General features: G+C 37.0%; 1 protein-coding gene and 1 long non-coding RNA gene across 11 annotated transcripts in view; one reads left to right on the forward strand and one right to left on the reverse strand.

Annotated features, from left to right (window-relative positions):
- Positions 1-17,322, reverse strand: part of LOC129578884 (DEP domain-containing protein DDB_G0279099) — a 47,841-nt gene that overhangs the window by 18,503 nt on the left and 12,016 nt on the right. For 2 of the 9 annotated variants that reach the window (XM_055468148.1, XM_055468156.1), the window contains exon 1: positions 9,142-9,654. The exons of 5 other annotated variants lie outside the window; for them this stretch is intronic. The gene's annotated coding sequence lies outside the window, so the exon portion shown is untranslated. Of the gene's footprint in view, positions 1-9,141; positions 9,691-17,322 lie in introns of those variants that run through there. 2 more of the 9 variants (XM_055468139.1, XM_055468190.1) reach the window with 2 other exon arrangements.
- The window catches only part of LOC129579072 (uncharacterized), a 93,721-nt gene continuing 79,773 nt past the window's right edge, over positions 3,375-17,322 (forward strand). Inside the window, exon 1 of one of the 2 annotated variants that reach the window (XR_008689190.1) lies at positions 3,375-8,176. This is a non-coding gene — a long non-coding RNA (uncharacterized LOC129579072). Of the gene's footprint in view, positions 8,177-8,266; positions 8,439-17,322 lie in introns of those variants that run through there. The other variant, XR_008689191.1, reaches the window with a different exon arrangement.

The following is a 17,322-nucleotide window of genomic DNA, read 5'->3' on the forward strand; positions in this document are numbered from 1 at the left end:
GTTCACTTAATCCCGATAGTATTTTGGGTAGCACATAAAAACATTGCCATTCATAAAAATTACTCAATTTCACCGGCAAAAGGAAAAAAAGCGGTCCCAAAATTTTCGAGCGATCCAATTCCATTTCCATTCTCATTGGCTGGTGGTTTCGTTGAAATTGAAATCGTCACGTTTACGGGAATTATGAGACATTTGTCCGCAAATGAACTAGCACGGTCCGATCGAATGAGAACAAGAAGAAAAAACCACATCGACAAATGCTAAGCAAAAACATGCCTAAAAATGCTGACATCGATAATAATACAGCACTGGTCGTGTGTTTATGCATAAAAACACATGACAGAAACATTAGCGTTGACAGTGCGTAATGTGGCACACAACATGATCCATCAGAATAAACACACACAAAACTGTGTCGACAAACACTCGATTCGAAAATAATAGCGTGTTTGAAAATTATCATAAATTCTACCGTTGTTCGAAAAGAATTAGAGTCAACATAGAGAGCTAGAGTGGGGAGAAAGAATCTAAGCGAACGTCAAGCGCAAAAATGCGCTCATTTCAAACTACACTTCCCGACAAATTGTGTTTACGTCCGTCGGTTTTTTTTTCGGTGAAATATCTTAATATTTAGACGATATTTTCATTCGTATGGTTTCAATTTCAAGACTTAATTTTTGTTGTACATTTTTTTGTGAATGAGAGATAGAGTGAGATACTTATACAATTAGAGAAGTTTGTGTGCGCTTTTGATCTTAAAAGTGTACGCTGATGTTTTGGCCACCCTCGGGTTTCAATTTTCAATTTTCGTCAGTTGTTCAGCAAAGAAGAAAAACGCATTAAATGGCAACGAATTTTCAAAGTGCGCACCAGATCGTCTCGAATTTAGGTCAGTTAGATACTTGAACGATGAGCGAGAGAGAAAGCGAGAGCTAGATAGTGGGAGATAGGACGAAAGAGAGAAGGCAAGAGAACTTAATCAATCATTCAGACAATTAGTCTCAATCCAGCGTCAAGTCGTGTCCGTGTGCAAAAGTGAAAAATCAAAGGAAAACTCTCATCAAGCGCAAATGAAGATGTGTGTTTCACTTCAATCGGTTGTTCGTTTTTTTTTTTCTGCGTTCGGTTCTTCATTTACTTTTTTAATATCGGCTGAACATATGGCGCGTGCGATGCATATTATATTAAAAACCACTTGACACACAACACGCATCACATCTCGCACCGAATTCAAAAGAATACCAAATGGAATTTTAATGATGCTGACGATCGATTTTCCGAATAATCATTTCTCCTATTTTTTTTTTTTTTGCTTTATTTATGTATTGTACCGCCGACAGATTCCACCTCATGCGAGCCGAATGCAGCGCATTCAGAACGCCACTTCGCACATATGTACACAAAATTTAATAACGGAAAACCATAAAGTTGGCGAAAATAAATAATGTTCTTAGCTTTGAAACGCGTCGATAGTGTGTAGTGTGTAGTATTCAAGAGACGCTATAAAAATAGGAAGCAAACAAATTAGGTTCACGTAATTGACGCGCATGCACTGCTATGGATTCTCTTCGGTAGTTGCAGTAACCCAAATACGGACCAACAATTTCTTCTTCGATTTATATTTACTATTTCTTCTCTCTACGCTTTGGTTTCGCTGTAAAGTCTGGAATTCAACCGGAACAAATCTCATGAAGGTTTTTCTTATGATTTCAACAGAAAAAAAAAACAAAACAAAACAAAACCATACAAAACAAAACAAAACAAACTGACAACAACAATCATACCGATATAACCAACAAACACACACACATTTCTACCGATTCTTTTCTTATAGTTTGTGTTGAAAATTTAATGAGTGTGCCATTAAGCAATTATTTTGCTATTCAGAACTCATAGCAGAATAGTAGCAAAATCTTCTGAAGCGCATAAAATAAATGTTTGGATATACTTTTTCACAACATATATAAATCGAATGAATGTGTATTACGAAAAATGCTTTGAAACGAAAATAAACGATTCTTCTTCTTGGCATTTGTTGTTGTTGCTTTTTGTGCTTGTCACTGAAGCTCCATTTTCCAAATGGAGACAAACCATTTTCTCTCTTTGAAACAATAAACCGACCAAAACAATAAAACTAAAGGCACAAACAAGAAAATATGGCACATGCTCACGTTGTCATTGTCGTCGTACAAGTGAGTTGTGTTGGTGCACAAAATGATAGCAAAACAATATGTTTGGAAGACAGAGTTTGGGCAAAGCAATGCTGAATGTCGCTCGAACGCCGTTGACACCGACTTTTCTCCTAGGTAAGCTGAAAAAACTTTTTCTTTGACGGATCAATTTTGGCTCGGTTCGTTGTGGGGGGAGAAATTGGGAAAAATCAATGAAAGCAAAAGTTGTAAACTAAAAGAGACACAAAAGACGAAACTCGAGATGTCGAAGCAACAAAAAAAATGAACAGCTTGACATACAAACAGAAGACTCGAAAGTAAAGAAAAGCTGGTAATATTCTAAATGATACTTGCGATACCAGTCGTGCTTGCACAAGTGACAAATTTTATTTCGTAATTTCGAATACTTACACAATACGTATCGTAGACCTAGAGTGAAAATTCGAGGAGAAAGGTACCAAGAATTAAGATGTATTTGGTAGGATTTCGAATCACAACTGTTTAATTTAAATTGTGATACATTTGAAATGGCAGATAAAACATTGATGCGTGACGAGAGGCGTTACATGTGTGTGTGTGTGTGCAACAATCTCCATTTATTTGTATAAACAAAAGCAGCCATAAGGAACACGGCTGTTGACGGAGTCTCTCTATCTTTCACTCGCTCACTTGCTCGTCTTCTTCATTCTAAAATGAGTGCGTGCTCGCAACGGAATATGCGAGAAACAACACGGCCAAAAAAAGGAGAAGTTTGAAATAAGAAAAATCAAAATCTGTCTCGCATATATTGCGGTTGATGAAATCTCGACGAGCAACGAGCGAGCGCACACCTAAATTCAGTGATGTGTGTTTCTTTAACTGCTAACAGAACCACATATATCGATATAATTTATGGTGGACGCAATGCGTTGATGTTTTAGGTTAATTATGTACAGCATTTGGTCCGTCATAAATCTTTTAATTGACTGTAGAATTATGTGGAGATAGTCTCGAACAGAGGAGCAAGAGGCGATACTGCAAACGGTAAATAGCATTTTGACTGTAGCGCCGTGAATTGATGCTATATGACTTTCAGCGTTAGCGTCAGCAGCAGCAGCAGGTTTCAATGTTGTGTAGCATTTTTTTTTTTGCGACGTTTTCCGATGTGAGTCAAACGTGATTTTTCGAATTTCTGATACTTATGCTCGGAAAGAACAATATTCCGACAAAATGTGAATGAGCTATATGTAAATTTCGAGCAGAAATTCCTTCGCTTTTTTTTGCTTGCTCTTTCTTTTTCGGCTGTCAAACAACCAACCGACCAAAGTGAATGTGGCCGAAACGAAACTATCGCAATGAAAATGGGAAACAAAAAACGCAAGCTATGACGACGCTGGCAGCCAAAAAGCCAAGACAGAAAAAAAGAGATTAAAAATAGGTTTAAGAAATAGAGAAAAGTGCTCGAAAATAGAATGGATAAATGCCATTTTGAATTTGACTTTTTTTTTCTCTGAAAAAGACGAACAAAAAACGCAACAAGATGTCGCCGAACAGAAAACTACATCGTGCAAACAACAGAAAACATCCGAGAAATGCCATCGCATCTTAAGCAATGCACAAATGCGCTGCGACAGAACATTTTCGTAAGATGACTGAGCAATTAATTTTTCACGCCACTCGCGTCTTACGACTGTGCTAGCACAGCTATATTCACAGCCCATCGTCTCACGGACGTTGAATTTTCACATTTTCACTCGCTCCGTCTTCTCGTTTACGTGCATTTTTTTTTTTCGTTTTTCGCAAGTGTTTTCCGTGCAGGCAGTCGTGTTTATTTAATTGTTTGATGGATTTTTGCTGTTTGAAAACACAGACATAAGATAAATGAAAACGAAGACACCAAATGGATAGAGTAGTTTGAATTGAAAAACTTTGTTCTATTTTCCTCTGAATTTCTTTTCTCTCTCTCTCTCTGGCAGAAGCGTCACTATTTGACTAGATAACAAAATTTGTTTCGTTTCTGTTGAAACAATAGATTTTTCGATTGGCCTAAAAATAGGTTTGCCAGTCGTAATAACATTTAGTCGTTGTGAAAATAGGGAACTTGTCAAAAGATCAATCAGTAGCAGAAAAAGCCTAACAAACGATAACCGGTTCGAACCATTATGATGCAATAACTGCGAATTTATTTGCAAGATAGACTCGGAACGATGTCAAATCAATGTAATTGCGTATTGGAACTTGAAACGTATTACGTCGAAATTCAATATGACATCGCCAGATAGAATACATATCGATTGAGTTAGAGTGTTTTCTTTTACTCTTGGAGAGTGTAGATTATCATTTTATTAGAAGAATGTTTTTTTTTTTTCGTTTGGTTCGTTCGTTGTTTATCAATAATCTCGTCACTTATTTTATTATCACTGGAGAAACTACGAAAAACACACACTCTTCTCGGGCCGAGGCGAACATCGAATCTGACAGAAAGAAAGACAACAAACACGTTACTAATCAAAAACAGTTTTCTCGTTTTCTTCGCTCTCTCGCCGCTGTGTCGTTGTTGTTGTCGTCATCGTCGTCGTCTTTGTTTTTTTTTTCAGTTGTTGAGCATTCGTATGCTAAACAAAGCAACAGAAATTCATCTTCAGTCTTCTTGTTTATTGTATAGAAAATGGAATTGATGGTGAAGTTGAAGCGTCCAAAAAGCAAAAAGTGCGTCTCGCTCGCTCTCTCTTCATCTCTTCATCATGTTTCATTATACATACACAATTGATAGAGAGCAGCCATACGGTTTAATCGAGTATGTTTGGCAATGCTGACAGCCGTATGTTTAAAATAGGAAAAGGCCAAAATGCGCGTGATGATGATTAGAGCGAATCACGCGTTACACGCGCGAGCCCCATTCCAATCTTCGAATCACATAAATTAAAGACATACCAACAAGAGGACGAATGAGGCAAAGAGCTATGTGTTGCTCACACAAAACATACGAAACAAGAAGACTGAATAAAAAAAAAACGAACACCGAAAAAATCAGTTTTGAAATGATAACTGAATCAACATTGAACAACTCGCATCGAGCTATAAACAAATTGGAGAATTCTATTTTGTCGCAGTAAACGATAATGCGAACACTAAACATTGTGTTTGAATGCGCGAGGCTAAATACAGAGAAAAAAAACCTTTATAAAATTAGAATTTTGTGTTATGTGTGCGTTGGTCTGTTTTCTCTCTTCCTCCTTCTTGTGCACGCTGTTATCAAAATTTATTATTTTTCAGGATTTTTCCTCAATATTCGAGCCGTGAAATGCGCTTATTTGTCAACTGTTTATTTTACCGTTTAGATTTCTTTCTTTTTCCTTTCTTTCTCTCATTCTGTTTTTTTCTTCTTTCGTTTGATTCAAAAAATGAAATGCGCTTGACAAATTTATTGTCAACTCTATTTGCCTTTCGGGCGTTTGTGTCCCTGACTGAAAGTCGTAAATTGATTACGAACGGCGTGTTCTACACACCGATTTGAAGCTCGTCTATGATTGGCTTCTATTTTAGCTAGCACACGATTACGAAAAAGGGACATTCCGGCTGAAGCTAGATCACAAATAGAGTGTTAATTTGGCTATTGGTCTGAACATCCCAAAATTTATCGTATCGAGGTTGAGACGATTAGCTGTTGAATATAAATGAGAGGAGTTTTGCAGGAAATGAAATAAATTGATTGAACCAGATTAACAGCCAATCGATGACAGACTATTGCTGTTTTATTGGCTTTCATGATTGATGAGCCATCATAATACTCTATATAAACAAATATACAGAAGCTAAAAAGCTAAACTCCAAGCGCTTCTTTTCTTCTGGTCACAATGTGTGTATGTATGTTTTTGTTTATTTCGAATGTCATATGTAAACAAAAACAAATCGAGCGAGAGACGCTACACTTCAATAATAAAATTCATTGCGCTATGAACAGCAGAATATGCTGTGTGAGAGACATTGAGATCGTTTGTAAATGTACGTTCAAGAATGCTGATTACGGAAATTTTTCATCATTGTTCAACTCTTTCTCAACTAATATGATACGAAACCTTCGAAAAAAGTAATAGAAACCTAAAATTTATGTATTTCGTTCTCTCTCTCTCTTTCTCTCTCTCTTTCTCTCTCTCTCTCTCTCTCTCTCTCTCTCTCTCTCTTGTCTATAGTCGATAGAGGCAAAAATATTGTCAAATCATACAAATAGTGCGGAGGAAACAAATTCACACAAGAATCGTGTATACAATTTAACGGATAGTTAAACATCAATAAATACATGATTAAACAAAAATAATGATTGCGCATTCAAACGATAGACATGTCTCCATTAAACGTCATTTCGATTCGATTATGTGTACATATCGAAAATGGTTTGGAGTTGCTTCGAGTATGTTGCCACTGAAATATTATAATGTCGCATGGCATATCGAACAGCTCTCGAATCGGTTGCCGAGTCAGTTGCTGTTGTTGTTATTGTTGTTGTTTTCGTTTACTCGGTCAATTGTGAGCCCGAAAGATGAACTCACCGCGGTGATTGATATCATTTGCAATTCACATACTGAATCTCTACTGAAACGAAACCAATGCGAAGAACAGAGCGTTTGTTACATTTTCTACATTTCTATTTGTTTTCGTTCGCAATGATTTGCTGCTGTTGCTGTCGTTGTTGGTGTATCTCTTTCGTTGTTGACGCAAATTCAGTGTTATTTCCATATTTCGATTCCAATTACACATTTAAGCCCGTCGACTTGTTGTCGTTGTCATTTTGCTGCTGTTACGCCGTCGTATTATTATTTTTTTCTTCTCTCCTTTATTGAATATAATTCAAAATGTGACTTGCTTTTGTTCCGAACGGCTGAAAGTGAACAGCGCACAGTGTGCTCGAGTGTTCCAGATTACAGAATCGTATGATGTGTACGTGTGTGTCTAACTCCATCCAACTATCTGTCTGTCTGTCGATCGGTCGGTCGTTCGAATGTGTGTCAGTCGAGTTTGTGGCATGAGGTGGATGTGTGTGTGTGTGTATCTGTGAGCGATAGAGTACTCGCTCGCACATTCCATCAACGCAAATGCAAACTCAATAAACTGCAGTTTAAAGACTGAATCTTTTGTGATTACAATGTCATTTGTTCTAATTGATCATTATCAAATTGATTATAAACTGTTTTAATACATCATTTTGGAGCCGGTGTATTTGATGTATTTCGCTTTGACTTCGTCACATTTTATGATGGTCATTCGTGCAGTGTCAACCGACCACTCGCCATAATCTCTCTCGAGAATCGATCAAATGCAAAAAAAAAAAAAATTAGTTGCGCCACTGTGAAATCGTGACCGCTCTCTCGCGAAACACAAGCAACTTTGAAAAATTAATTGCGAACGGTGCAAGCGGCGTTAGCAACAATAAATGCGAAATCTTTCACAAATATTCAAAGATCAAAAGAACAAAACTAATTAAGCCAATGTGCTGCGCAACTCGATTAATGTTGGCCCAGATTTCAATAGTTTGCATCGCAAAATACTCGACTGCATTTTGACACCCTGCATTTAAATAGCAATAAAAGCACGAAATGAAGTTGATATTTTCTGTTCATCAAAAGAGTGTTCAGCAATAATCAGTGCGACAACGCTCCTGAACTGGATACCCTGTATGAAATTCAATTTGATACAGCAATTTTTCGTTCGTTTCACCTTTTCAACGGATTTTATTTAATCTTGATATTCGAGACAAAGTAGAAGAAAAAAAGACTTTTTGGTACAAATACAAACAATAAAATTCTTTTAAAACAAATAAATCGCGATGGAATAAAACGCAAACGCAAACACACACACACCACAATGTATACCGAGCCGAATGTAAATTATTCGATAGAATGTGACAAAAACAAAACAGAAAAAATAGCAACACATCGTCTTTTAAAACGACGTACGCGACTGTTTCTTTATTTTGTTGAATTCGTCGAAATTTCACTTGAAAAACAATTTTATATGATATTGTTTTGGTGAGTGTAATGGAGTTGTGTTGTTGTTGTTGTTGTTACCTTCGTATGTAATTCCCATTACACGATGTGTGCAACAACAATTCGATCCGTTTTAACGGTGAAAACCTGATATTCGAATATCAAAGCAAAATCTTAACAATTGCATCGGAAAGAATGCGTATTGCAACGATTCGAAACAAGTGAACAGAATTGTGAAGTGTCAAGAAGTGCATGGCGATTGTGAAATTGCAGCTACTATTGCTCACTGTGATTAAATTAACTCGTATGTAAATTTTCTGTTTATTTATCGCTCGAATCACACAGAAAAACCGATCGACCAGTGATAAAGTAGCGTTGCCTTTGTCTTTGATATAAATTCATTTTCTTTGTCGATTCCATTTTTTTTTTTGTGGCCGTTTTGTTGCTGTGTGTTTCAATTTGGTTAACGTTCTCGATTATCAGCAGCGAGACCGCAGCTAAAAACTGATAACAAAAATGTAAGTGTCACGACATTGATTTGCTCTCAATGCGGCTCACTATAGACTATTATAATGAAAACCCGCATCGCACACCAAACTAAAAGCAGCGTGTTAAATTCAAATTGAAAAATTCACCGAGAGAAAGAGAGATTCATCATCATCATCACACGAAACGGTCATATTCAGTCTGAACGTTGTCAACCACATACGAAACAAAAAAAGTGACACACTCACAATCAAATTGAATTTAAAAAAAAAAATTGACTGATAAATGGTAATAAACAACTTTTTGTTGCCTCATTTATTCGAGGATGTGATATAATGCGGTTTTCAGTCCAATTTTTCCGCTTTCTATGACTATTGCACAACGCATCAACCGATTCGATCCAACAAATGCCATTTTCCATATATTTTGATTTTATTATTTCGCTTTCGCGAAAATTTCTTTCTTTTTTCTACTACAAAAAAACAAAAAAAAAACAAAAAAATATTGCTATTTCCACTCACACTGGTCACTGTGACGATTGTGTGTTGTGCGACAACACTTTTCTTTTGCGCCTCTGAGCAATTATGAACTTTGTAACTGATACTTTAGCCGGAACACATTAACATTTATTTATGTCTATTTTAAATTATTGTTCAATATTTTTTCTCTTTCTCATTTGCTTCTTTTTTTTTTCATCCAGTTTTTCACTCTTCAACTTTCCATTTAGTTTTTTTTTTCTAATTTTGTGTATATACAAATTCATTTAAATACCGAATTAAGATATTCCCTTGTTGTATGTGCGTTTTCCCTTTAGAGACGTTGTATACAAACAAAAACGGCACTATATAAATACTTTTTGAAATTGAGACCCAAAACAAAATCGATATCACCGAAACGAATGACAAAACTGTAATGTTAGTGAAAATTGTGTCGAATGTAGTTTCGACCGGAGACCCGAGGTGAGAACGCCGATAGAATATATGTAATATACATATGAACATGCGAAAGAGACACATGCAGCACAGCACGGCACAGCACAGTACAGTACAGTACAACGAGCAAGTGTATGTCTGTGAGAGAGGAATAAACAAAATGAAATTGAAAAATATGCGACAGAAAATCCGTAGCTTACGAGCAAAACGCACAGACAACAACTACATATTAAGCATTTTTCAGGCATTAACCACACCAGGCCCATGTGTGACGAAAGAAATTCTCTAGAAAATTGAATGACTGAACATCGTTAAAGTGTGTAAGGGTATGTGTGTGTGAGTGTGTGCATGTGTATGTGTGAAAGAGAGTGTGTGAGCGCATTGTGATCGTTAAAAGCCAATTAAATGAGACAAAGAATCGCATGTTCTGGTGATTGAATAACTAAATAGGCACGATTAATTTCGAATCATTTGAAAGTTTGTCAAAATGAGGGCAAGAGGCTCAAAACTTTGAGAATATGCAAATGACCACGAGCATATATCGCAAACATAGACGACATCAACCACAACTACTACGACGACAACGATAGCAGTAACATCAAATGGGAGAGAGAAAAAGTTGATCGAAGAAAAATAAAGACATAGAGACTTTTTGGCACGTAGTTGAATCGCCACGAATATTTCATGTGCATGTGTTTATATGTTACGAAACAATCGAATTAACGAAACAAAAACAAATGCCAAAACATACACACATGAACAAATAAACAAACAGAAGTGAGCAAGTAGAAAAACGACGATGCGACGTCAACAGCGTGTTCGGCCTCGCTATAAACACACTCGTGCCACGCAATGATCAACAAAACAGAACATCGATTACACAAAAACAAAGGAGAGACAGAGCGAGCGAGACAAGTCCGAGAAAAACCCGTGTTGTTCTCTTTCTAAGCGTGAGTGAGAGCACTATGAAGGCGAAACGACCGACTCTTTCGCCAAAGGAAAAGTGTGTCTTTCAGCGTTGCTGTGATATGGTCGCATGTGTGTATATCGATACATAAGCTCCGCGTTTGCACACTACACATCCGATTATGTGAAGGAATTTTTCATTTAACAATGACGTCATAGTACACATTTTGCTTATGCTTGTGTGTTAGTCGTTTGTTCGCTAGCTCGCCGCACCGCATCGGCTTCTGTCGAACGAACGAACGCTCGGCGTTGTGTGTTTGTGTTTGCTGAGCGTTTGTGATTTTCTCTTTCCACTCGATGAGACGCTTTGCACAAAAGAGAAAGCAAATGTGTTGCCCAGGTTTTTTCCATCCAACCAAACAAATACACACGTGAACCATATGGAAACGACCTACGATGATGTTTGTCGACAGCGACGATGACGGCGGCGACGGCGCGACACATGAAAACAACAACAAACGACAAGTGGCAAGCTTTGAAATTGACTTGTGCGTCTGTGTGTTCGTGTCTAGCCGATATTACAATGAATCGTCTAAAGCTCAAACGAAACGCGGTCACCATAGTTACGATGCACGTCTACGCTGAATACGTGTGGCAATGGCAACCAAACAAACGGCATTGCCTTCTTTTTATGTGTTTTCGTTCTCGCTGCGCGCGTGTATGACTTATACACACACACTTTGGTTTGTTACGACGCGATTCTCGCTCAAATGTTCAAAGTTGATAAAATAACGGTAGTTGTGTGTATGTGGAGCTCTGTCTGTGGCTCTCTTTCTTGCCCATATGCTATATAAGATTGCTATCGGAACAGTAGCGTCGGAATGAAGCCAAACAAATCTCCAATCATAATTGCTGTACAGAAATGTTTGCATTTCGATTGAGAAAAGGATCCATTTCTTTCTGGAATTTATCATGATTTTATTTTTCTTAGTGAAAATCGTTCATTTCACACAATCACTTTCTGTGGATTAACAATCTGCCTTTCAACGCATTCACAATTTATTTTTATTTTCATTCCGCTTTATATTTACTCTATGTATTGTACTCTTTTATGGGCCTCCTTCGCAATGACAAGCTTTTTTTCGTTCGTTGAGAAATGCTATCAATACGCGGCGAAACGGTGATGACGATGACGATGATATTCCAGCACACATTTACATGTGCAATGCAATGTGCCTAGGTGTTGGGTCTATTCAATATTCATTGATTAATAAAAAATTCAACATTTGTAAGTCAATTCGCTCTTGTGGCAGCCATAAAATCGCAAGCAAAGGAACACCAATCAAATGAAATATTCAGTGAAATGCACCGCATATATTCAAAGATCATTCGATATAACGAAATATACATGTTTCCTTTCTTTAAGAATAACCTCGATTGTTGTTATTTTTCCCCGGGTACGTGCACAGGAAACATAAAGAAAATTTACTGCCAAAAACTTTGACTTTCTGCTCTTTTCTTCAACATATTACGATTCCGTGATAGTGGAATGTTAATTTCGATTAGAATGTTATCGTTGAAAATTCCACAGCCGCTCAGTACAAATGGAGATTGTGGAAAATAAATCCAAAAATATTGTTACGAAATTAAAAGTTGATTTTATTTTATGTCTCATTGCTTCCGAGACACAAAAACACGATTTCTTTTGTGTATTTCACACGAGAAGGAGAAATTATTCGAATGTGTGAAGCTATTTAAAAAAATGTTACTCGTTTCCCTATTTTTATGGTCGTCTAACTGTGACGACGTGCTGGGTCTGAGTACATAATTCAATTAGCACATTTTAAAGGCTGAACAGTTGTAATTGACTCGAATCATAAAAGCCAAAATAGTGCAGGCGTTTCTTCCTAACACACGACACAAATTTTGCACACACAATTTATGCAGATACATTTGACGTTATGTGTTTCCATCGCAAGCGTTTTATTTTCCACGGTAATTGTTTAACACTAGGTCTATAAAATTGAATGGGTCGAGTTGTAACCGGGCAAGAAATAGAGAAAAATAAATAATCAACAATGGCCAATGTTGAGTGACAACATTAAATATTTACCGAAAGTAAAACTTGAAAATATGCGCAAGATTTATGAGTGGCGTCTATCTTAGCTAAGGTGACAATTGATCGAAGAATGTGAACTGTTGGTAAATAGCCAAAATATCACATGATACTTTCAACAATCACAATTTAACAAATTGAGATCAGATGCATATTCTTCTTTTTTTATTCATTTCTCGATCGCGCAGTTCGTGTTCACATTGTTAGTGAGCTATTTACATTGGTCATTGTTATTGAAAATCTCTGAGTGTCCGATCAATATTTTCCGCCACACGATTTTGATGCTATATATCTCGTAATTTATTTTAGCAAATGTCCATAAACATTGTGGCTCATTGGTCAAAAATATATTATTGAGAAGCCGCACATCCGTCGAAAAGTGATTGCAAAACGATTTGTGACAGAAAAAAGTTGTTGCCTCGGTCCAATTCACAAGTGATGGCCTGCTAATTTGTTAGTAGCGCACCGTCACCGTACGAACAGCCCATTGGGAGCGAAAGAGAGGAAAAAATGAAGCACATCGATCATTATCATGATTTTTATCTGATTCGGGGAAATGCTTATTAATCCCTAGAACAAATAAGTCGGTGCAACATTGCAACAAAATCATCATATTTATAATGATGATTGGTTGCATTCGATGTGACGGAAAATAGATGAACGCCAAATGTTCAGTGTTCCGACCAGTGTATGAATTTTAAGTGTATACGCATGCACATCGTTATGTGACATGACACCCGAAACCAAAAGAAATAAGAGCTGTTCAAGAGTGAACAAAAATATATCAAGCATAAATTCACTTGCAACGTCATTCGTACTTAGCATTTACATACCAATTATATTCATTCTTATTGCATCAGCATTTTACATTGTATCAGCATTTTTTATTGTATCAGCAAATTTGTTCAATTAACCATTTTTCAATGAATCGAATTAATTAAAGTAAAACCGTGAGCAATACAAGACGTCTTTTATTTTAGTTCAACTTGTTAATGTAGAGCTTCTACAAGAGCCTTTATTCAAAAAATCTTCTGGCTATTCGAACGACATTAATTGGTGACTTGAAGTCGTCTTCCTAGATTGCTTCTTTGTTTTCGGTATTATTCTATCTGGTCGGTCATTCGTACACTATTTTTAAATAACGGTGCCGCACTACCGATCAGCATAGCCAAAATTGTTAAACTAATGTAAAGCTAACACTTCCTTGCTACATTGTGAGGTTTTCGTTGTTTTGTTTTCTATTGTTTTCTTTCCTAAGCAGCAAATTACTTTGTACAAAAGCCAAAGTATAGTCGTCGAGCGCTTGAGTGTTTTGTGATCACTTTGGTCGGTTGTTCCATGTTTGTCGTTTTGTCGATTCGGTATTTTTTAACTGAGGATTGAAAATTCAGTGCATAATTTGTGTTGTCGCTGTGAGTAGGACGCTAGGCTGGTTTTTTTTTTCGCTGTCTCTCCCCTTTTTCGTTCAGATGTCGAAAGTGCCATTAATTCGAAATATGTAAAAAGTTTTTCGTTCTCGTCCTGTGCTCAAAAGACAAAACACATCAAATGGTCGTGTCCATTCTCTGTCATTTGGCATCTTTAACACACTCTGCCATTTATATAAATTATTGCATCTAGCCCAACTGAACGCAAAGATCGACTGAGAGAAGAGGAAAAAAAGAAGAAAGAAAATAACAAGAACTATCTGAGATGAACCAAGGAGCGTCTAAAAATAATACTTAAATAACGAAATGGTACCATTAAATAATCATAGGAATGCGCATCATTTGAATAACAGAATGGCTGTCTCTTGACTTTTATCGTTTTTTGCTCTCTTTCTCGCCGTGTTCTATCTATCTTTTTTGGTAAAATGGTAAACGTGTATAAATCAAAAGAAAGTCACTTAGCGTGAATAAATGCAAACGCGTACGACAGAAAATCAAGTCCCCGAAAAAAAGGAGAAAAAAAAAACACCGAAAAATAGACGAGAAAAGAGAACGACAAAAACTAATGTGAATTTAGTCTTTAAATGCGTGCTCCGCTCTGCTCTGTTTGATGAACGTAACAACAACCAAAATAGTATCTGTTTAATGATGATTTGTCCTGCGATCGTCGTATCCCGTCCCATCCCGTCTTCTGGGCATTTCTGCATCGAATGCACTTTGTTACGTTGTATTCGCATTCTCGGTGCTGTAACCCACTGTTTTGCTCGGAACATCCCATCGAATGGTATTTTGATTAAATGTCGCCAGAAAACACGATTTGTCTATCGATGCAATGTGCTTGCTACACTTGTCGTCTATGTTCTAAAATCGCACTGGCCGTCTTCACAACGAAACATTTTTTTTTTGTGTTTTTTTTTTTGCTTTCCGTGAAAAATATAAGTGGATTAAACTGAATCATCCGGGATCATTAATTTGAAATGCAAGGAAAAGCGGCTGTGTGTTTAAGATGTGTTAAACATCGTGTTTTTTGTATGGTGCACCAGAGGCAGAAAGAAAGAGAACAGTCTTATGTTCCAATAAACCAAGCAAACAATTTTAATTTAACGCAAAATCAATGCAATGTGCTGCATCAAGTGTGCAAATGTTATTCGGTCAAGCAGTGCGTTGAACAATGCACATTAATTAAATTTGGAAATGTCTCATCGTCGGACACGCAAACATCGCCAGTCAATCTAAATGCACATATGCAATAGAGATCTTGGCATGACTCTGCGGTTGCCGGTTCCTTGGTTGGGAATCGAGACCAGAGAACTCTCGCCAAACTCACAGCGGCGCACAGTGGCAACTTTTAAATCGAGAAAAAAAAAACGAATCTGAAGCGAATATTCAAAAATGTTTTCTCTTGTAAATCGGGGAATTTTATGCTAGAGGTTTAGACGCTGAATGATTCAAAAGGTTTTATTGTTGTTGTTTTTGTTTTTGGATATATGTGTTTTATTTATCAAATTGCTGCAAACAATAATGACTAATGTGAGTCGGAATTCAGAGATCACAAGAGCTTCGTGAGTATGACTGTCGCCACGATGTTGAAAGAATAAATAAAAAAACTCGGCCAGAATATGACAGCGACCAAGCCAAAAAGTGTTTACGAAACACTGAAATAATTTGAAATTTATTGTCACACATGTTTTCGTGCCAAAGATCACAAATATATGAATACACAACAGCAGCAGTAGCAGCAGCAGCAACAGAAAAGGAGGAAAAATAAAGAGACAGAAGTGCGAACTGTACGCCATCATCGAAAGCATTTGTGTTTGGATGGCATCACGATAACGATGGATCTTATGACTCAAGTCTTGTGACACACTCTCAGTCGACACACAATCTCATATGGTGAATAGCGTGCGCTGCGAGCGCGAGATCCCACCTACGTCATTATTCCGATATTTTCAGTTCATTTTATACAACGAATTTAAGTGATTATGTCATTCAAAAGCGATTCTGCCAAATACCTACGACAATCCCACTGCAAATCACAAGAACTACGTTCGGTTGTCGGCTGTGTATCTCTTCTCTTTCACTTACATTTTCGACCGGCATTAGTTTTTTCTACTTCTCCCTCTTGACCGGTTGCATTCACCAAAACTCAAAAATAAATGAGAGACAGTCGTCGGTAGAGTTGTATTAATCATCGTTTTTGCTGCTTGAAAAATCCGTTCGGAACAAAGGGAGATGCATCGAAAGAAGAAGAGGAGAAAAGAAGGAATCCGAACGACTTTTGACAACTTTTCGTAGAAGAAAGACATTTTTCTCGTTTGTTACTCGTGTGATTTCTGAATCAATTTGCGATATGGATCACAACTGAAAGGACTACCCATCACATACAATTTAAATTTCACAGTATTCAACACCAACAGCACACAGCCGTAATGAGTATGTGAGGAAAATGGAAGCTATTTTTAAAATTGAAATTGAAAAGCATCTTAATTACATGTCAAAATGCACAAATTTACATAGATTCTTTCCGCCTTGCATGTGGTTTTTGGCAAACGGCAACAATGTTTATCGACAGCAACATTTACGGAGCGTCAACATATCATCCAAATGGATTTTCAGCCAGGGCATTCAGTTCAGGTGCCATGCCGTGTATATTAAAGAGGCACTTTGAAATTGAAATGTTTGTAATTTCAAGTGAAAGTGGATTAAATTCGAATCACTGTGCGAATCGAACGGCAATGGAAAAAAAAACGTATCACACACTCACCCGATACACGACAGGAATAGTGTGAAGCACACATTGCTTGCGTCATAAACGCGCACGTAAAGTAATAATTACAAAGAAATTTTTAACTTTGAAGCAATGCAAGCAGCAACAACAACAACAGCACACACACACACACACAGCAAAATTAAAATCGCTCGAGTTGAAAATAATGGCAAAAGAGCCGTTGAATAAAAGATAAAACGCGAAATGTTGAATGGTGACATGTGAAATTTAGGCCATTCATATCAATCTTTTGACAGCCAAAAGCGTGCTTGCCAATGAACGATGCAAAATTCAACGCGCTCGTGTTTTCGTTCATGTTTTATGTTTCTTTTTTAAACTTTTTTCGGTTCTAAATTTAAAAATTGTACAACAATTACTGGTTGTTCAACAAGCATTAACAAGTATACCATACATTCAACGGCAGTCAACAGCTCCATTTTCGCTCATTTCTAATGAATTTCCGATGGGAGATGGCACGGTGCACAATGCAAAATAGTCACACATACAGCCACACACGTTTGATTCCACCGTAAAAGAATGGCATATTTGGGTTT

This window comes from Sitodiplosis mosellana, unplaced genomic scaffold, assembly GCF_009176505.1.
Source record: "Sitodiplosis mosellana isolate CC-2019 unplaced genomic scaffold, AAFC_SMos_1.0 Smas_scaffold_1, whole genome shotgun sequence".
Taxonomy (NCBI): Eukaryota; Metazoa; Arthropoda; class Insecta; order Diptera; family Cecidomyiidae; genus Sitodiplosis; species Sitodiplosis mosellana.